Here is a 19,062-nt window from a genome sequence, read left to right as displayed (position 1 = left end):
AACCACCAGAAACTTCTAGTATTACAGTTCGTGGAGAAATAGTACAATGCTTTTTTATTTTAATATAAAACAGTCCAGATCGCAATAAATTTTTATTTTTAACTTTCGGTTTCGGTCTACTAGATCATCCTCATATCAAAGTTCCAGATGATGTGGAAAGCCAGTGCACGGACCCGCTGTGTAGTACCGACTGTTACTTCGCGTGAACTACTGGTCTTCAATATCGAAACGAGAAAAAATTAAAAACAAATTTTTTGTGGTGGGAGGCTAATTTTTATTAAGGTATTAAATACGATTGAAATGTTCCATAATGATGTCAAAATTATTAATTTTAGAGACGGTATTTGGAAAAGGTTCACCCGATTTCAGAAGGCTAAATCTTCTACGTGGCTGAAGATAGAAACTTGGGGTGAATTTTAACTTACGCTTAGGATTGTAGAGTGTTTGTATTCAGAACCACCTTCTGATTTTAAAGAGGTATATCTTTTACATGTATGAACGTAAAGATTCGTCAAAAAGGGTTGCACAACAGCTATGGCAACAAAGATTAGCAACAGTTTACTAGGATTTATTGATAAAAGCCTTACAGCACTTAACTGGAGTATGAAGGCTGTGTGTGTTATCTTTCACTGATCTGTCTTTTTAACACTGGTATAGACCTAAATCCAGTGAACTATGACTAGTATAACTAGTATAATTTCCAGTTTGACTCCTCATGGCGGTGACTGTAGAACAGTCATGAGACACTCGCTGAGACGCTGTTCTGACACTCTTTGACGATTGCGTTGAGGTACAAGCTGCCTAGTGGAGATGTGTGTGCTTATATTCACGTTCAGCTTATGTATGTCCCCATGGGAACTATTCGCGTGGCGCAATGTGATTGTATAACATAGGCCTTGATGTGCGTTCCCTATGGAGTCTACCCTCAACTATGTTGCACCTAATGAGTAGGCAGACCGGCGCTGTTCCCAGTATTCTATGCCCCGTACCTTCTGGAGGACACAGCAAGGACATTCTTTTGCACAAATCCGGAGATATGGTTCCTTCTAAGTGAAGAACATAGAGCTGAGCGAAAACACAGTGCATTATACTGCTGTTGCTGGAGCTGAAGAACCTTCTCTTGAGAACCGGCACAGGGCTGCAAGCAGAGTTAACGTTACTGTAAATGTGAAGTAACTACCATCGGACACATCTGATTGCTGATGGTCCGTCGTAAATAATTAAGTCATCAGATCGTCAGTTTATACTGAGCAGCACGGTGTTGTACTAAGTTACTGAAAAGATATGACAGCACTGAGAGACCATTGTTTCCGCACACATCTGTCGATCAGAACAACGAACGGAGCCTTCCTATAATTTGCCGGATCTGTAATGTACGCTCACTGTCCCTTGCTGTTCAAAAATATGCTAGCAAAGGTATTCGTATGTAGTACGTTTTACAGCAGATGCGGACACGACGATATCAAATTGTTTTCAGTAACTACATGTTTTGACTCGGAACGTCCATCATGAGAAATTTAAGTTCAGATCCTCTTCGCAGGAAAGCGCCAGTAATCCAGCATTATACATTCGTTTAACAAATCTCTGCTGCGTGCGTGGCAGTTACACGAACGTTTTCCCTAGATGGCATGTTCTCATCCGCGAGAACTGTTTCCCACTCAGCTACATTGGCTGTTAGTATTTCTCCGTGGGCGTTTTCCTGGTGCGTAGGTGTGTCTACTGTTTGTGCCGCACTGGAACACACCGGAGTACGTTGATTACGGCGAGCCACGGCAGAAGGTAATCAGGAGGAAAGCGGCAGGTTCCTCACGTCAGGAGCGCATTAGCCGTCGCAGATGCGTTTCGTTGAGCTTAGCGGCGATTTCATCTCTATAATGGCGCCCTGTTGCAGTTGCCACCACATTCGCGCTGTTACCACAGCGCAGCTAAGCACCTCCTGCACCCGTTCCACAGCAAAATTTCTATACTTACATAATACAGGTTTCTGAGTCTAATAGATCTTGTTAAAATATATGTTTGTAGCTGTACCGGCTTGTAATGAGTCTGCGTTAGCATGCAGGCTCTGTTCGCCTTTGTCATCTTTTCTGTTTGCTGCTCCGTCGTAGGCCGTGTGGACTATTATCAATGCCAGCATAGTACAAATTATTTTCACACATTAATGTCGTACGTAGGATTCGTGTTTCCTTTCCTTGAACAAAAAGGGCTGTAGATCCTGATACGAAAAAATAAAGAAAAATTTGCTTTTGGAACAAATTGTTTTATTGTTTCTCAAAGTATTTACCTTTTAATGTATTTTGTGGCAGTTCCTTCAGTTTATCGAAGATTAAATTCCGAGAGAAAAAGCCCATTACAAATTCAAGTTATTTTCTCGGGTGAACAACCGCTATAAGAGGCCTAGAATGAATATCCCCTGTAACATTTACGTTATTAGTATAAGAATTGTAACAGGGTCTGTACAATATGCATCTGACAGCTTTAGTAATATTCCACCGCGGGGGGTTCCTCCGAAAACCAAAGAATAGTAAATGGCAAAACAAGAAATAACTGACTCAGTTCCAAACTGCGATTAATAAAATGGTGCTCACTGCACTCACTTACTAGAAACAACATTAGAATATTTTAATTTCATTTCATTTCATTTCGTTTTGTAAAGGAAACGACTGACTACTGGATTAACAACAAATTATACAAGGTGTACTTTTTAAACCTCCAACGTTTCAAAGAACCAGGAAAAAAACTAAAGTAGATATGATAATGAAATTACGTAGATAATCCCAAAGAATTTATTTAATAATCATAAGTACACCTCTACATGTGAACCATTTATAGCGCGAAGAATATCGAGTCGACATTCCGTTGCTTACTATGTTCTTCACAACATGTCCTATGTCACTGTTGCAGTCGCATGATATTACGTCTTAACACAGGAATATCGTCGACTTTGGTCTCATACTCGCGGTCCTTCTCTTAGCTTCACAAGAGGAAATCCAGCGGGGTAAAGTTGTGGGAACGTGGTGGCCAGACAGTTGGTCCCATGCGTCCGATCCAGCGATTGAGAAATTTCGTATTCAGGAACTGCGGACAGCCGTTGACCAATGCGCCGGAGCCCCATCTTGTTGAATGATGATGTTGGGATTGAAATCTTGTATCTGCTGGTGTAAAAACTGTCTGAACATTGACTCACTCATTGTTTTTTTATTTTTTCAAAAGAAGAACAGTTCAGCAATCATGTCGTGCATTGTCCAATACCAGACGTACAGTTTAGGGCTATCACGATCTTTTTCAATGATAGTGTGTGGATGTTGATTGCCCCAAATCCGAACATTATGTCGATTAACCGTTCCTGATACACGAAAGGTTGTCTCATCTGAGAATAAACATCTTTCCAGGAAGCTGGCGTTCAATGTCAGTACGCTGCAGTCTCTCCGTAGCAGATTATTGTCGGCGTTGTTTGTCGTTCGGCATTAGATGTTACAGAATTTATACTTTGTTAGCTTACAAACGAAGACGCTTCTGTACTACACAGTGAGATGTTGTTCGGGATGCATTAAGTTGCCTAGATACCTGCGAAATTGACTCTGAAAAACTACTTTCTGATGTCCTCCACTGTCTCTTCCTAAAGACACGACGACGTACACAGCCACACTCTTTTAGAAAACTCCTAGTTGTGAGAAGCTTGAGATATCATTCCTTAATTGTTTCCACATCAGGTGAAACACATCCATACAACTATTGCATGCGTGCTGCTGTGGTTTGGCCATTTTCATTTCATGCGGCTACGCTGCATTCTGGCAACAATAGTTGACACATCTGACGCGGGAAATGAAAATTCCTTCAGGTGCTCTAGTCTGTGGTGCAATTTCATTATCTACAGTAGTTTTTTTCGTAGGCCTTTGAGATGTGATAATTTTGGAAGGGGGCACACACTATATTCTTTTACTACGTCATAGGTACTGCGCCTCTTAGATTTAACTATCTGACAGTCTTGTGATATATGTATGTCAAGTGCAGTAGTCCTATCTTGGCACAAAAATAAAAACGTCGGTCCAAAATGGATGCAGTGCCAAGACTGACCGATACATTGTGTTAATAACTTGTGCTTGCACGACCACAGTGGGTTGTTGACTGTGAGCGGTTTGAACCGTTGGAACTACGTAAGTGTAGTTCTGGTAGAGCATAAGTCTACTGTGTCTCTATCTCGTGAGAAGTCAAGTGCCGATCCTCTTCAGAGCATAGGTGTGTTAACGACGATTGGTTTTTGTCAGTTCAGCGCGGGGAAACCACGGAATTTCGCGAAGCAATTCTGAACTATCTTTTCTGTTAATGATTTACTACCAGAAGCTAAACGAAGGGATTTGAGACATTGTTGAGGTATTCCTTTACGCAAATATTCATTCAGCGAAAACCTTCACGTGAGATTTTCATTTTTTCACAACGCTGTTTCCTTCGAATACTCTTCTATCTTCCTAAACCGCTAAAACAGTCACCTGGTCCTAGTTGCAGGTTGACAGTCTAACAATATCCAGAGGGAACAAAAATTTGAATTTCAGTATTATGTATGATTATTGACCGAATTCAAAAAATTATAATGCTGTAATAATCTACTCAATGACATGTACAGGTACCTCCTTACCGTAATGGTTTAGCACAATAATTGCAGCACTGAAGTTAGAAATTATGTATACGTCTTGAGGCACCTTCGCATTCATCTAGTGTTTGAGAATGAGAGCGCTAAGTGACTTCCAACAAACTTCACACGTAATATAAAATATTTTAAAAACATTTTCTCGCTGATACTCCCCATACACGTACAAAGGAAAAAAGTTTATCGCGTAGAACGTGTTCACTGTTCATGCAGTAGAACTTTAGCGAGACATGACCTTTCAGTTTGTTACTACTTTACTGCTAAAGTCAACTGGGAGACATTATGTAGACAGTATCCGAATATACCAATGTATGTACCTCCAAAATAATATCAATGTACGACACACAGTTCAGATGTGTCGTCAAAAACATCGAAATCCGTGAAAACTAGTTTTCTTAAAACAAAGCACGAATTATCCAGATTATACCTCAAATAAACGGGTTGACTTTATGACGTATATGCCAAAAGATTATAAAGGAACATATAAGGAGGTAACACTTTTTAGGTTTTCCAGGTTTTGCTTTGATTCTTTCATTAATTTATTATTAAATAATCCGAAACTAATAAAGCCAACATACTTAGGGTTTTTGCGCCTTCAGCCGTAACAGTTTTACATGCTAACGTCAAATATTAACACATCAAGTATCATGTTTTATACATGAGAGTACGATTTTTAAAAAATCGGAATTGGGGAGGTTTGGGAGGGTTTACTGTTTGGAAACTATCATTATTTCTCAGCAGCCATTGTTTTCATCATTTAGCAATTACATCGGGGCTCAATTCGAAGCGGGACTCGTCATCGACGACAATTCTACGCCATTCAATGAGATCCCAGACAGAAGACATATCTGGAGACGCCCGGACAGCAGTGGGATACCAACGTGACCGTCGCCCGCTGTCCAGCCAGACAATCAGGAGTGATGGTCTGGATTGCCATTTCTTTTGATAGCATGACTCCATTAGTTGTCATCCGCGGCATCCTTAAAGCACAGCGCTATGTGGACCATATTACACGTTCCGTTTTATTGCCTTTTATGGCAAGCCATCCTGGGCTTAAATTTCAGTAAGATAATGCCCGCCCACAAACGGCGAAAGTTTCTACTTCTTGTCGCCGTGCTTGCTAAACCCTGCTTTGGCCAGTAGGTTCTCCGGATCTCTCCCTAATTGAGAATGTATGGAGCATTATGGGTAGGTCCCTCCAATCAACTCGGTATTTGATGGTCTGACGCGTCAGTTGGACTGAATTTGGCACGAAGAAGACATTCAACAACTCTACCTGTCAATGCCAAGCCGAATAAGTGGTTGCATAAGGGCTAGAGGTGGACAAATGCTTGATTGACTTGCTATTTTTGTGGAGCCCTTCCTTTTGAATAAATCATCCATTTTTTCTGAAATTGTAACCATTTTTTTTGTCCGTTCATGTACATCACATGTACCAGTCTTTCTCAGAATGGCCACAGCCCGTGGTAGGGTGACACAGGAGCTGTACATTTAAAATGAGCTTCCCTATTCTCTCGAGACTATAAGGAAAAGATAAAGATTTCTTGGATTACCTTTGCGAATCGACGCGTAGGACTTCCTTCTACCTGTTTTATGCAGTACTCTCGTTCACTTCCCTCACATCAGACACAGCAGTGCACTGGAAACGTTCTGAGCTAGAGTAGTTCTGACTCTGTGGCTTTGATTGGAAGTCCGGGTAGCAGATCTGCTTCATATAATAGTGCGGGATGCCATGATGGAGCTTTATTGATAAACACCATAAAAAAATTCACAATTACCGAGTCTAACACATTTAATTCCTCACGGTACTGACAACAGAATGCATGCCTGACAGGGAATTCAGACCAGGAGTACATCCTACCGCCGACTGACTTACTTGGTGCCCAACAAGGATCACTAGCGAACTTGGTACGACGTCTGAAGGATTCGTACTTTGTCCGTAGCGCATTCACCCAAATTTGTTTCTTATTCTTGTTAGTTTTCTGGATAGTGCGGTAATAACAAACAAGGATTGCTGACTGTTAGCATACCCTTAGCATTTATTATGTTGAAAGTGGGTAATTATAGCAACTGTATGATACAGAAAAAGTAGTTGTTTGCGGCCCTTGCCCGCTAGCCGTGGGAATTCACCTCCCCCCCCCCCCCCTCCCGCCATGTATAGCAGTAGCACAGCTTATCAATCTTACACGTAACGATAAAGCATAATGTGAAAACGACAAATAAATGGGACCTGAAATAAGACGAACGTCGCTAGTTGTTATACCTTCTGTATAATTCGTCGATATTATCTAAATACATTGACAATGCACTGAGTGAGGTGTCGAAATAGATTGAGGTGTCGCAACAGGCAAGACATTGGATTGATTTTCGGAAGGACTAGATTTCGAATTTCCTTCGAGTGATCTTGCTCGAAGGATTCCATGATTCCCTCAGTTGTTGCATTTGGGAGGGGTCGTGTTTCTTTAAAACGTCACGGCAGGTTCCCCCCCGTGTCTTTAACACGTTCCCTTAGCTTTAGAGCTGCGGTAAGGTTGTTACAACGTGATAGTGTTGGCATAAAATGATTTTTAGTGTGTGCGCCTACGAAAAGTTTTACGGTTTGGTACGTTCCCCATTGTGGCTGCATGATATGAAACATTGTCTTTGGGCAAACGTAAAAGTAATTTGAATCGTGAGTCTTAAGTTATTCCATGCTACTGATGTCACACTCCGTGCAGCTTGTATTTATATTTGCGAAACTCGATGACTGGTTAATTTTAGCATTGGGTAATTTTATGCGATTATGGTCAACCAAGTTTCTTGTAATAACTGAACCGTATGCAGTGTTCATCAGTGGAACTAGTTTTCATTTGGAGGACGGGATTGGTTGACAAAACTGTGAAAACTTTGGAGTTAATGTAGAGCTGACGCTATCGTAAATGAAACGACTGTCTGAAACATTACATGAGGCATTCGTATGCAGTACTGAAAACGTACCGACGTAATGGCACACAAGTTATAAGAGTTAATAGATGCTGTTTGTTTCTTAGCACGGTACACAAAAAACAAAGCATTCATCATAGATCAGTAAGATCTGTTGTTACTAAGTAAATATACGACAAAAAACGACACATTATGCTAGGTTGACTCTTACACAGAAGATTGCAACAACCAGCTACTTTTTACAATGCTATATATTTATTTATACAGCACCGTTACCAGTTTCTAACCGATAGGTTCATCTGTAATGCATTGTGTAATACACTTTTTTTGTGTATATATATATGCACATAATTTAACACCCCACTTATGTGCCTATATATACACACAAAAAAACTGCATTACGCAGTTTTGGGTGTTGCAAGATGATAAGCAACCCGCACTGGAACGTAATGACGCGGATTCTTCTTTGGCATCGCCACCCCAAGGATGTTTCGACAGTTGGGGAAACAAAACCTGAACTGTAATGTGAAACGTGAACTAGTCGTCTGAATATGAAGCTATCGGTTCGAAACGGGTAACGGCGCTGTTTAAATAAATAAACAGCATTGTAAAAAGTGGCTGGTTGCTGTAATCTTCTGTGTAAGAGTCGACCTACATTTTGTACACAGCCACGCGCTCAATATGTCAGTTTTTGACAAAATAACAACATCATGCTAGTTTCACAAAGGAAACTTAGCTGATTTCTTAATTAGTGCACACTTAATTTGCCCATTATTAGCTTACTCGAATCGAACTAAAATCAAATGTGTCTTCTCTTTTGCAGGTATGACTTGATTGCTGCCTATGCTGTGGTACTCCTCATTACGTAGGTAGGACTGCAGTCAGATTTGCTTCAAGAAAGTCTTTATGTGCTAACTTTTTTGTCTTTTCTATGTGTATCAGTTGAATGCTGCACAACTGCAATTTTGTTTTATTTTTTATTTTTGCGATTCCCCCCCCCCCCCCCCTCTCTCTCTCTCTCTTTTTAAAAAAGATATATATATTGGAAATTTTAACAGACTAGTATCCCTCAGGTTAACGTTGCTGCATGCTGCAAAAGGCTGTATTAAGTATGTGCTAGTTTCCAACAGTTTTCGTACGGGGAGTGGAAGTAAAATAAAACGAAGTGCAGAATCACTTTCTGATTGTGTAGGATCAGAGGAAGCAAGCGAGGTCGTGAAAATAAGCAAATAGATTTTACTTGTTACTAAAAAATATTGTTCTTAGATATAAATTTCGTGAATCGTGGTGCACGTAACACATCAGTCTCAACGTCAAGCTAAATAACATTTGCTAGACTGTCGAAATCACTAAACAGTACAAAAAGAAGTTCTGGAGGCGTCCGACTAGTAATTTTCCTAAGTAAACCTCGAAGAAAAATGTGTAGTACATCACAATTTGTTATTATTTACGCTTTGTAAAGTTGATATTTCCATAATCTTTGTCGCTGTTGTCATCAACTAAGTGACCAAAGAGTGTGAGAGGTAAAGAGACAGATGGAAGCCAAAGTTGCGATAATTTGCAGGATATAACGAATTGCTCTCTAACATATGTTCTGAGTGGGGTGCGCCTTTAGCAAAACACGATTTTGTTTTTTGCTCCAGACGTGTTTCACTACAGTTGCAGCGTAATCAGTGGGTTTATTATTATTATGGCTGTTAAACGTAAGGAATGTTCTTTACTGTTTAAACACTAAATACATACAAATATTAGTTTCTAAATCGTAATTACAGGTTTTTGAAGAGCACATAAAATTGTGTATTCATACCTTCTTACCACATGGTGTGGTTTTCCTGCTGTACTACGTTTTTACAGTGACTGTCTTTATTACACTTCTCATTCCCACCTCTGGGGGGGGGGGGGGGGGAGCTGTTTGAGGACACGCTGGCGTCCCCTTTCAGCCATAAAGCAAGAAATAAATGAAATTTTTTTATTCAAACTGATTACGACAGAACAGTCATTCGGACCTGAATACATACTACTTGGTTCTAATCCACCGACAGTCACTGACGTTGCACTAGGAGACTTCTTTCGACAGCGACGTCGGTGCGGCGTTTTCGGCGAAGAACGGTAGGGCTCGACGACAGTCCAGAAGAGAGGTCCCGGCGAGGCGGAACTTCGTAGTCGGTCGCAGGGAGACTCGGAGAGATGACTCCCTCGGACGGGCCGATGACGCGGCCGGCGAAGAAGGGAGCGTGGGTGAGTTGCGCACAGGCGGACCGCAGGTGCGGCCGCCGTCGGGCACAGCGCGGAGAGCTCGGACGAGACGTGAAGACTCGCGACACAGCTTGGAGCGAAGACGTCGGCGGGCGATACGGCGAAATCGGACACTGACTGAAGACTTGGACGCGACTCCGACAGCCCTAAGTAATGGGAGCTGCGATTGAGGGACTGGCGATAGCAGTCGGTACTCTGTCCCGGGCGACCCCCGGTGTGAACTGACTTTGGTGAACTGTGACAAGCCGGATGGCTTCCTCTATAGCCGCCCGGTGGAAGAATGCCTCGGCGACATCGGCTACACTTGATAAGCGGAAGGATGATCGGTGCGCGCGATGGCAGAGCTAATTGCGGCGAAGCTGGCGCTACGTAATACTGTGGCGACTGGGGGGAGCTGCGGTTGGCAGTTAACACGGTTTGCTTATCTTCTGCGGTCGTACTGTTTACCATGCATCTTCGCTATGTTTTCGCCAGCGGCCTGGAGGGGCGGCAGCCCGCAATACCGCCTGGGTTGCGTACCGATGGATCCCAGGGGGATAACTATACTCTCCAAAATAGGCAACAGTCTTTCTGACATAATATTTTTTCTTTTATGCTGTTACTTTGTTGGTTTTCTTGAAGATGAATGACAGCATGCGTTAACCCATTAAATAAGATGGTACCAGCACTTCTTTTTGTTGAGAGTCGTGAGATGACGAAGATTCAGTTTTTCATTGTAGTTGTATCTCCCTAATAGTGACATGTTACTAGAATAGAGGTTTCACAGCATACGCGTGAAGCTAGCTGGGCACTTTTCGTGTTTAGAAACATTGCGTATGCTTGCTGTTGCTGTATTATGAAAACTACGGCTAAATGCATCCCACAAGGTTCTGTTTCGTCACCCCTGCTCTTCAACCTGTGCATCAATAACCTGCCGACGAATCCTTATGCAGTCGACAGCCTTCACGCTGATGACACGACAGACGGCGACAGTATTCTTCAAACGGAAAAGAAGACTACTCCTATGCTTCCCACTACGGATGCTGGGACAACCCCTGGTCGCCAGCTACGAAATACTTGGGAGTAGTCTTGGACAAGTTACTAACGCTTCTGCTTCACACGCGAGAGCAGAAGACGGTCACGAATAAAATGGTTCACTCTTTAATCCTTTTTTTCGTCAGTAAAGACTTAAATCCGTAGACGAAATTGCAGTTCTACAAGTCCATGGTGCAGCCAAAACTTCTGTACGGTTGCGCAACGTGGGGCTTCATTTATGATTCCCTCATTAAATCCCTACAGATAATGCCAAACTGGTGCCTGAAGTGGACGCTGGGTCTGCCACGGAACTGGAGAAATTCACGAAGATCTTCATGAACAGTATATAAAGGACAAGATAACAGACTATCCCGCCAAGTTACAAAGATCGACATTGTCAGGAGACTTAGTACGCGAGCTACGCCTGCTCAGAACGGTACTCCCACAACTCTGGCTTAAGTACAACGTGCCAGGGGCCTTGGTTTGCTGGCACCAACCTTAACTCTGCTCACATACTCGAAGAAGGACGCCGAGATTATGGGCTGCTCTTGGGTCCACGTTCCACTGATTGACCACCCGATGTTTCGCACCTTCATGGAAATAATTATACCCCCCCAGCGTACTAAAGACACATGTTGTATTTCCCAGTTTCCTCTCAAAGTGAAATAAATGAATAAAGAGAACATTTTATACGTGCACATTTCATTCAACAAGGAACAGATCTCAAAGAGAGTCAGTCTTGTGTTGACACCACAAAAAAGGAGATGTTGTGAATAGTACGTAGTCACGTAATGTCCCTCCGGTATACCGAAAATGATGCAGTATGTCCAGGTGTTGCCCTCATCAAATAAGCATATTCCTATGTGTTTTAATCACTTCATTGGAGCTTCACATTTGAACTTCGATGAGGGATAAATGAAGGACGTAGGACAGCAGAGCGAAAAGCTGGACAGATGAATTAACGTGTTGGGTGGCAGAACACAATCATCTCACTATTTTAAAATCATTTTGATATTGTTTTAGCCGTTACAGCTGGGTTACTTCCATTCTTAGACTAAATTTTATATTCTCCGGTTCTTCGCACTACTTTAATAATGAAGAAAATTGAGAAACAGATCGCACTGGCTTTCCACTTGAAACTTTTTCATGCATGAAATGTTCCAAATGCTATCTTCGTTAACTGGTAATTATTAGGTTCACGTCAAGTGTTTTGTGTTAACGAATGACTCACCTCATTGATTTTGTTGACTACTTGTGATTTCATTGCCTCAGCTGTACGTAGCATCAGCTGTGTAAGTGGTCGTTACAGACAAGGTAATGAGGACATACTTCTGAACAAGAGTGTCCGGTACAGCTAGACAGGAGAAGTGGCCCAGTTTTCTGGCCACCAAGTTCTACAGAACTACCGTACTAAATTTACATTTGTGGGGACGTTTGATAGCTCTAGCGTATAGAACGCTAGTGCAAGATGGAGAGTGTGACCGTTTTATGGAAACCATATGCAGTAACCCAGGAATACATCAGCGTTGTCGAGATTCAGTGCGATTGTGGGCTGATGCATGTATCAGAATTATCGCAGACCATATTGAACGTTCCTTGTGTGGCGTAAGTTGCTGAAATATTTTGTCTCTCTCTGTTTGTCACGATTGATACACTATGAAGTGTTGAAGAAAATTCCTAACATGGAAGTAAAGCGTTTCCTGACCTCTGTCCACATTTTTTTCTATCATGTGTGAGAAGACTGCGGTGTGTGTCCCTTCCTCCATAAACATTTGAGACACGTGCTGCGTCCTGTTCTGCAAGATTATCACCTCTGATTACACGACACCATCCATATGAGTTTGAGTCACTCGCTGTGTCCTGTTCAGAAAGACTAACTTCTTATGTACTTGGTTGCTCGTTGGTTTTATTACAAAACTCCATCTTAAAATCGAAACAGGTCAGCTTTGATGTACCATTAAATTTTAAATTCCGACAAAAGCTTACAGTCTCGCCGGAGCCAAGGTTGTTATCCCGCCGGAGTCATGATTTTTAACCTTTAAGAAGTCTGTTTACAGTTTTCACACTGAAGTTTCTCCATGTTTCACATGTCTGTGTTAAACACATTCTGAGAAGTTTTACTTCTGTGTGACTTCAGTTAAAATAAATTCCATGAGAATTAAATTTTGTATTAATACCGCTTATAATTTTAGTACATAGATCTTTCATCTGTGAAGGATCTCAGTGTAAAGGTCAGTCAGTGCTGCGCTGCCGCGCCCACTCTGTATTGATTCTCCGATTTACTTGCGTTTGTGTTTTACGTGGCATGTTAATGCAAGAATAAAGTATCGTATTTTCTGTGCTCGAGTAATGATAATAAGTTTTATATATTTCGACAATGACTTCGTCTAAGAAGTCAGGTCATGCCCAATACTGGGAACTTGAAAATGACCAAAAGCGGAAATCATAATTGTACAGTTGGATAAACAATCTATATAGTCAAATGGCTGAATTTTCATTGAAAAATAAGAATGATATGTCGCCGTACGTCTTGATACCGTTACCAAAGTTACGAACTTGCAGCGTGCTGTATATATCTACACGCTATGAAAAACAGTGAGTATAGGAAATACAAAACATTTGTTGATAACCTCTTGCTTAAGAACTTACTATTAATGCTATTTATTGACAAATTTGGACGTCTGACTGGTACTATCTTCCTGGTACTGCTCACAACTTTTGTCTTTAATTTGTTTCCTATCTAATCAGCATTCCCTGCAAAACAGCAATTCTGAGTGTCTAATCTTCGACAAAAAACACAAATCACGACTGAGGTATGCCCACACTGAAATCACAATCCAAGGAGTGTCCAGTTCGGAAGACTTTTGACTCTTGATAGCTGTGCAAACGTAATGTGTGTGTGTGTGTGTGTGTGTGTGTGTTTTTGATAATTTAGAGAGAGGACATGCATGTTTGAGATAGTTACACCAAACATATTTCACGAAAATCACAAGAAAGGGAGGTATAGTGTAGTATATAATATTTGGAGACACGGAAAGACTTAATCACTGACATTTCGTACACGCATTGGTAAGTGTAAAGTAAGTAAACCTGTCATCAACCTGAAAGTGGGTTTGAACACCACAGTACCTGACAGAGCAAGGTTCTATTGAAGGTGGCGTGTCCTTGCTACCTCCAGACCTTTGAATGTAGTTCATACCCAATTATGGGGGGGACATAAAGTTTACTGTGGACTTCGAACCATGGTGCTGCTCGACATTTCGGCATTTTTCACACTATCAAACATAGACAGAGGTGAAAGGTGACAAATAAAAATCCTGGGACAGGCCAGGGATCAAAAAATCCCAGATTTGTCGCCTTCAGTCTGGCACTTCATCTCCGAGCAACGGAGCTACACCATTAGTGGATATGTACGCGACTAGACTCTCAATTTTCTGTGACGGCTGTAAAGTTATCAAAGCATTATTTCTGTAAGTAATAAAGTTATTGCGCCTGGGAGGATGTAATGGGCGTGTGCTGCCTGGAGATAGTTTGAGAGCACTGCGGAGGACTCCAGAGAAAGCCACGTGCTCGTGTGAGAGAACGTTACCAACGCGTGAAAGAATTGGAGAGACCCACAATAATGGCTAATTGTGGGTCTGTATGTGGCTGGCTCGTCGAATCAGACACTGTAGTGTGGATCAATGTAAGATTTAATGGGAAAGTTGAAGGAAACCACATATGTTGTCATGGGTTCTTGTCGACCAAGTCTGCCCACTCCAAGGGAGCCTCCCCGTATTGTGCACCATCGACGTCGTGACTCCGCCTCAAGAAAGCCTGTCACCTGAACAAATATAATGGACTCACTACAACACACCGTGTCATCCCACACCATTGGCTGGAAATCAGCAGAAGCCAGACTACTGAATCTCCAGCACATTTGTAGGCAGCTGTTAAAACCACAGTTCAGGAAGTACAGACATTTTCAGCGATAAATTTATGTTCTGCTCTACCCCGCATGACAATCGTTGGTGAGTCTGATAGCAGTGACGGGGAAAGGGCACATCCCACCAGTGTTTTGGAGAGACACCCCCTCACTGATGTTACCCATAGCGTCCTGCTGTGAGGAAGCATTTGCTCTGACTTCAGGTTAATGTCCTAGTGCCATCTTTCAGTAGGGGAATGATCTTCTACTGGCAGTATATCTATGAACAGTCTGTATGTTATTGAGATACTCTCTTAGCCAGCTCCAGTGATAATCTCTAGGATATCGAGAACCAGTTGTAATAGTTGTGGGCCAGCTTTTACGGGAGACATTACGACAACTGAATGACATCATATTAAACAAGACCTAGAGCCAAGGAATGCCACATTCTGCTGATGAGAAACGAATTTCGTTTTTCGTTTAACCAGATTTTATAATTTATGAAATAAAGCCACATAACCTGTCACCTGTAAAATATCTGTTCCTAGCCGTCCATATGTGCTAGATCTGGTCGGTATTGTAGTCGCCGAGGCCAGTACCGGCCACGTGGAAAGAGAATTTTTCCTCAGCCTGGAGCTGGTAGGCCTTCCATAACTCTCCTAAATGGGTTGTGGCGGGAGCCTACATGGCAAGCTTACTGGCAGAGCATTTCCTCCACGACGATTGGTTTTTCCAGCATCCGTTGCAGAAAGTTCTGAAAGTCCAGCCAGGCAGAAGTGCTGTAGTCAGAAGCAGGGAAAGGCCGATCAGAATGTTTCATTCTGTTCCTTATCCTGTTTGGCTCTAAGGCTTATATGTTGAAGAATTTCGTGGGGTATTTTGGAACTCGCGAAACCAAGGCGTTGGCCGAAAGTCCTTGTGAGACTGACGTGGTCAGTTGTGGACCTCTGAGGGGGAGTGATCAACGCGAGGTTACTTTTCCGGTACGTGAAGTCTACGAAGCATAGTGCGTTCCCGTGAGCGGGCGTTGAATTCTGTTTAGGGAATTGCCTGGATTTTTTTTTCTTTTTTTCGTGGGTGTAGCGGATTAATGAGGGCGGACTTGTTCGGTAAAAAAACGCCTCAGAGCAGAGCGTGGAGACATTAACTAGCTGGAGGTGACGTGGGTTAAAAGTGACGGACTCGGTGAGAGTTATTGATACCAGTAAACTACATTTGTTTCCATGCAAATTTGACAGTGATGTTTTATGTGATTTTTCCATTAGCGGCTTTTAATTGTACTGCCGAAATGTTGGGGAGTCAGCTGGAGGCGGTGTACGGACTGTCAGCGGTGAACCTATTCCATTCCAGCGGTCGAGTCTCAGAATCTTTCCTGAAAGTAGTAAGCCTTGTACAGAGTTTTTAATTAAAGACTTTGGAGTTGTGGGTAGTTTAACCCCGTCTCGCTGATTAAAGCGAGACTGATTTGGTAGTGTGGCAGCGCAGACATTTAATCGGGGTCCGTCAATACACGTTTCCATTTAAACCTGTGGAGCAATACGTCACGTTATTAGTCGCGAGCGCCGCACACCGCGAAGAGGGCGTGGATTCTGGACGCGACCGCAGGTGTGGTTTCGCGCTTCGAGGACGGACGGAACGAATGTTTCACAACTATTGAAGAGTGATTCCACTTCCTCTTCTCCTTTTAGGTGCGTAACTCTTTTTTTTTATCAGTAACCATATTTCCCTTGAATCTTCCAGTATTTCTGAGAGCGATCTATTTTCGTGGTGCACGACAGTACAGTTTTGACTGACTCTGATGACACGTTTGCGAAAACGTTGTTTAAAGTACAGTTTACGATATAGGTGAACTGCCAAGTATTTAGCATTCACGGTAGGAGGAACTGCGTTCGACACGGGACGCCACCGTGTACACTGAAGTAAAATTAACGGATTTATTCACTGTTTAGCATTCTGTTTTCAGAAGAAGTATCCTGAATGGATAATAAATCTCTAGACCACATTGCTGTGGAACTGTGATTAGATCGATGAAGGTATGACGCCCTTAGTACTAGGGTGCTCCTTACGCTGGAAGAACAATTTTGATTTCTTCCTTCGCAGCATTGAATAGTACACTTGTGTGAAGTAGAGGTGTTGAACTAAAGCTATGACAGTGCTATTTGCGAAAGACCTGATGGTGCGGTAAAAGAGTAATGCCCAAGTCCAATAATAGTTTGACGCATGGGAAGAGTCACGGCCAAAAACGGTGAAGGTTTTATAACAATACCGCTGCTGTCGCAGGTTCGAATCCTGCCTCGGGCATGGATGTGTGTGATATCCTTAGTTTAGTTAGGCTTAAGTAGTCCTAAGTTCTAGGGGACTGATGACCTCAGAAGTTAAGTCCCATAGGGCTCAGAGCCATTTTTAATAACAATACGGAGGAAGTGCAGACTTCATACTACAGTTTACTGCGGCGGGTAGAGATTCTTGCATTTAGATAGTATGATTGAGGAAGGTGGGAGAGAAAAATATGTACATGCACGGAGTAACCAAGTGAGAGAATTTTGCAAAAGCATGATCAGCCTTGTTTGGAACAAGGAAGTGCCCCGTAAGCGTAAGAGAGTCGTATACATGACTTACTATATATCCGTTTGTAACGCACACGTATACTGCAGAAATATGGACTGTGAAGAAGGATAATAAAACAAGAATATAAGTATATTAAAAGTAGTTCCAGGAAAGTAGAATTGCAGTGGCACGATTAGATGCAGAAATGAAAGAATTAGAAAAGTAGTGGAAGAGGAACCTCTTGAGGATGAAAAGAAATATCTAGGTTAGAGTGGTGCGGAGACGAAGAGCGAAAAGGGGAGAGGCTCTGAAAGATGATAGGAAGTTCCAAGGAAAGAGATCGAAGGGAAGACAGAGGCACAGTTTGCTTGCTGAAAGGAGTACGCGAATGAGAGGAAGGAAAAGATCTGGACTGTGAGGGGACGAAAAAAATGTAGGTAGGAGATGCTGTGATACTTTCTTCCAGCTGACACCACCCTCCCCCCCTACCCCCCTACCCAAACATGGAAACTGTTCATGATGATGATGATGGTCATTGTAGAACTACAGAACACTAACTACTCGTAAGACCCGTGACTTAAAAAGAAAAATATCTTTTTCTTTGCGTTGAACTGTAATAACAAATCGTGTTTTCCTGCTGTTTCGTTGCGCTTTTGATTTTTTGATATAAACATGAAACACGAGGTCTCCAAGGAACTAGTTCTGTCATTTTCCGAGATTTTTTTACTGCTGAATTAAAGTGCACTTTCGATTCTGTACAGTCCAGCTTTTGCGGTAACTCCCTTTTCGTATTCTTCCGCAGTGTTCTCTCGAGTAATAATAGACTAGAAGCAAGGGATGTGAAATAATTTAAGTAAGATTCAGTGCTGATAGACGATGGCAGTATCGTATGACAAATCTAGGGTTCAACAAAACGTAAAGTATTTGCGGTATTGAGGTCGGCATTTAACCCTTTCCAGCCGACACATTGTTGGAGGCACGCAGATGCTTTCACACAGCAATTCTCAAATGGCCGCTGGACACGCCAGGTCTGCAGTCCAGGCGAAATGTGTGTCTGACACGAACCGAGCGGTGCAACAACTCGGATGGGCGTTAGCGTGTAGCAGAAATGCATGTTTTTTTTTTATGTAAACCCTATGCTAAGCCCATTGGCCTTGTGTTTTCTGCAACTGTAGCTTTGCTTCTATCATACTGTTTTAGCAATCGTGCTGAATCTGTGACCCATTCGTAATCAAAGTTGTTTATGCCAGCTTGCTTTTATCCCTTAACTTTCCAGAGCCATACACAATCATGTTCACTGGTCGACATGTGAACCATTCATACGTTTTTCTTGAAAGCTTTCAACAAAATCAGCAAAATACGAATTTTACAAAAACATTATTTTCTGCAGCAGTGCATTGTACTTTCTATGGATTTGTAATGTAGACCTGTGGGAATCAGACATGGAACAACCTGTCTGTTAAATGACCGGCACGGCTTTGGTGGCACACGCATATTCTTCTGGTGAAATTTTAGTTGCCTATCGGGTTTGCATAAATGTCGAGGGATTGCGCTGACACAACCTTTAATATGTGACTTGTCCTGGGGCTTCTTGGCGTAAACATGAAACCTCACAAAACCCCGCAGAAAGTAGTGCATTTGTGTGAAGTGGTAAGATCATGCTGGCGATTTCTGGTCACTAAAGTGGGAGATCAAACAACCGCGATAAGACTCCTGCAATACATCTGAAGTTTCACGAGCAAGCAGTATCGTCCTGCCGAAACGATATGTCATC

General features: G+C 42.3%; 1 protein-coding gene across 8 annotated transcripts in view; it reads left to right on the top strand.

Moving 5' to 3' along the window:
- LOC126237282 (stress-activated protein kinase JNK) overlaps nucleotides 1-19,062 on the top strand; it is a 1,031,804-nt gene that overhangs the window by 749,941 nt on the left and 262,801 nt on the right. For 5 of the 8 annotated variants that reach the window (XM_049947220.1, XM_049947222.1, XM_049947221.1 and 2 more), the window contains one exon: nucleotides 8,391-8,436. The exons of the other annotated variants lie outside the window; for them this stretch is intronic. The gene's annotated coding sequence lies outside the window, so the exon portion shown is untranslated. The remainder of the gene's footprint in view (nucleotides 1-8,390; nucleotides 8,437-19,062) is intronic. 8 annotated transcript variants of the gene reach the window in all.

The sequence above is a fragment of the Schistocerca nitens genome, chromosome 2 (genome assembly GCF_023898315.1).
Source record: "Schistocerca nitens isolate TAMUIC-IGC-003100 chromosome 2, iqSchNite1.1, whole genome shotgun sequence".
Lineage (NCBI taxonomy): Eukaryota > Metazoa > Arthropoda > Insecta > Orthoptera > Acrididae > Schistocerca > Schistocerca nitens.
The sequence above is the reverse complement of the archived record's forward strand: the minus strand, read 5'-3'. Positions and strand labels throughout refer to the sequence as shown.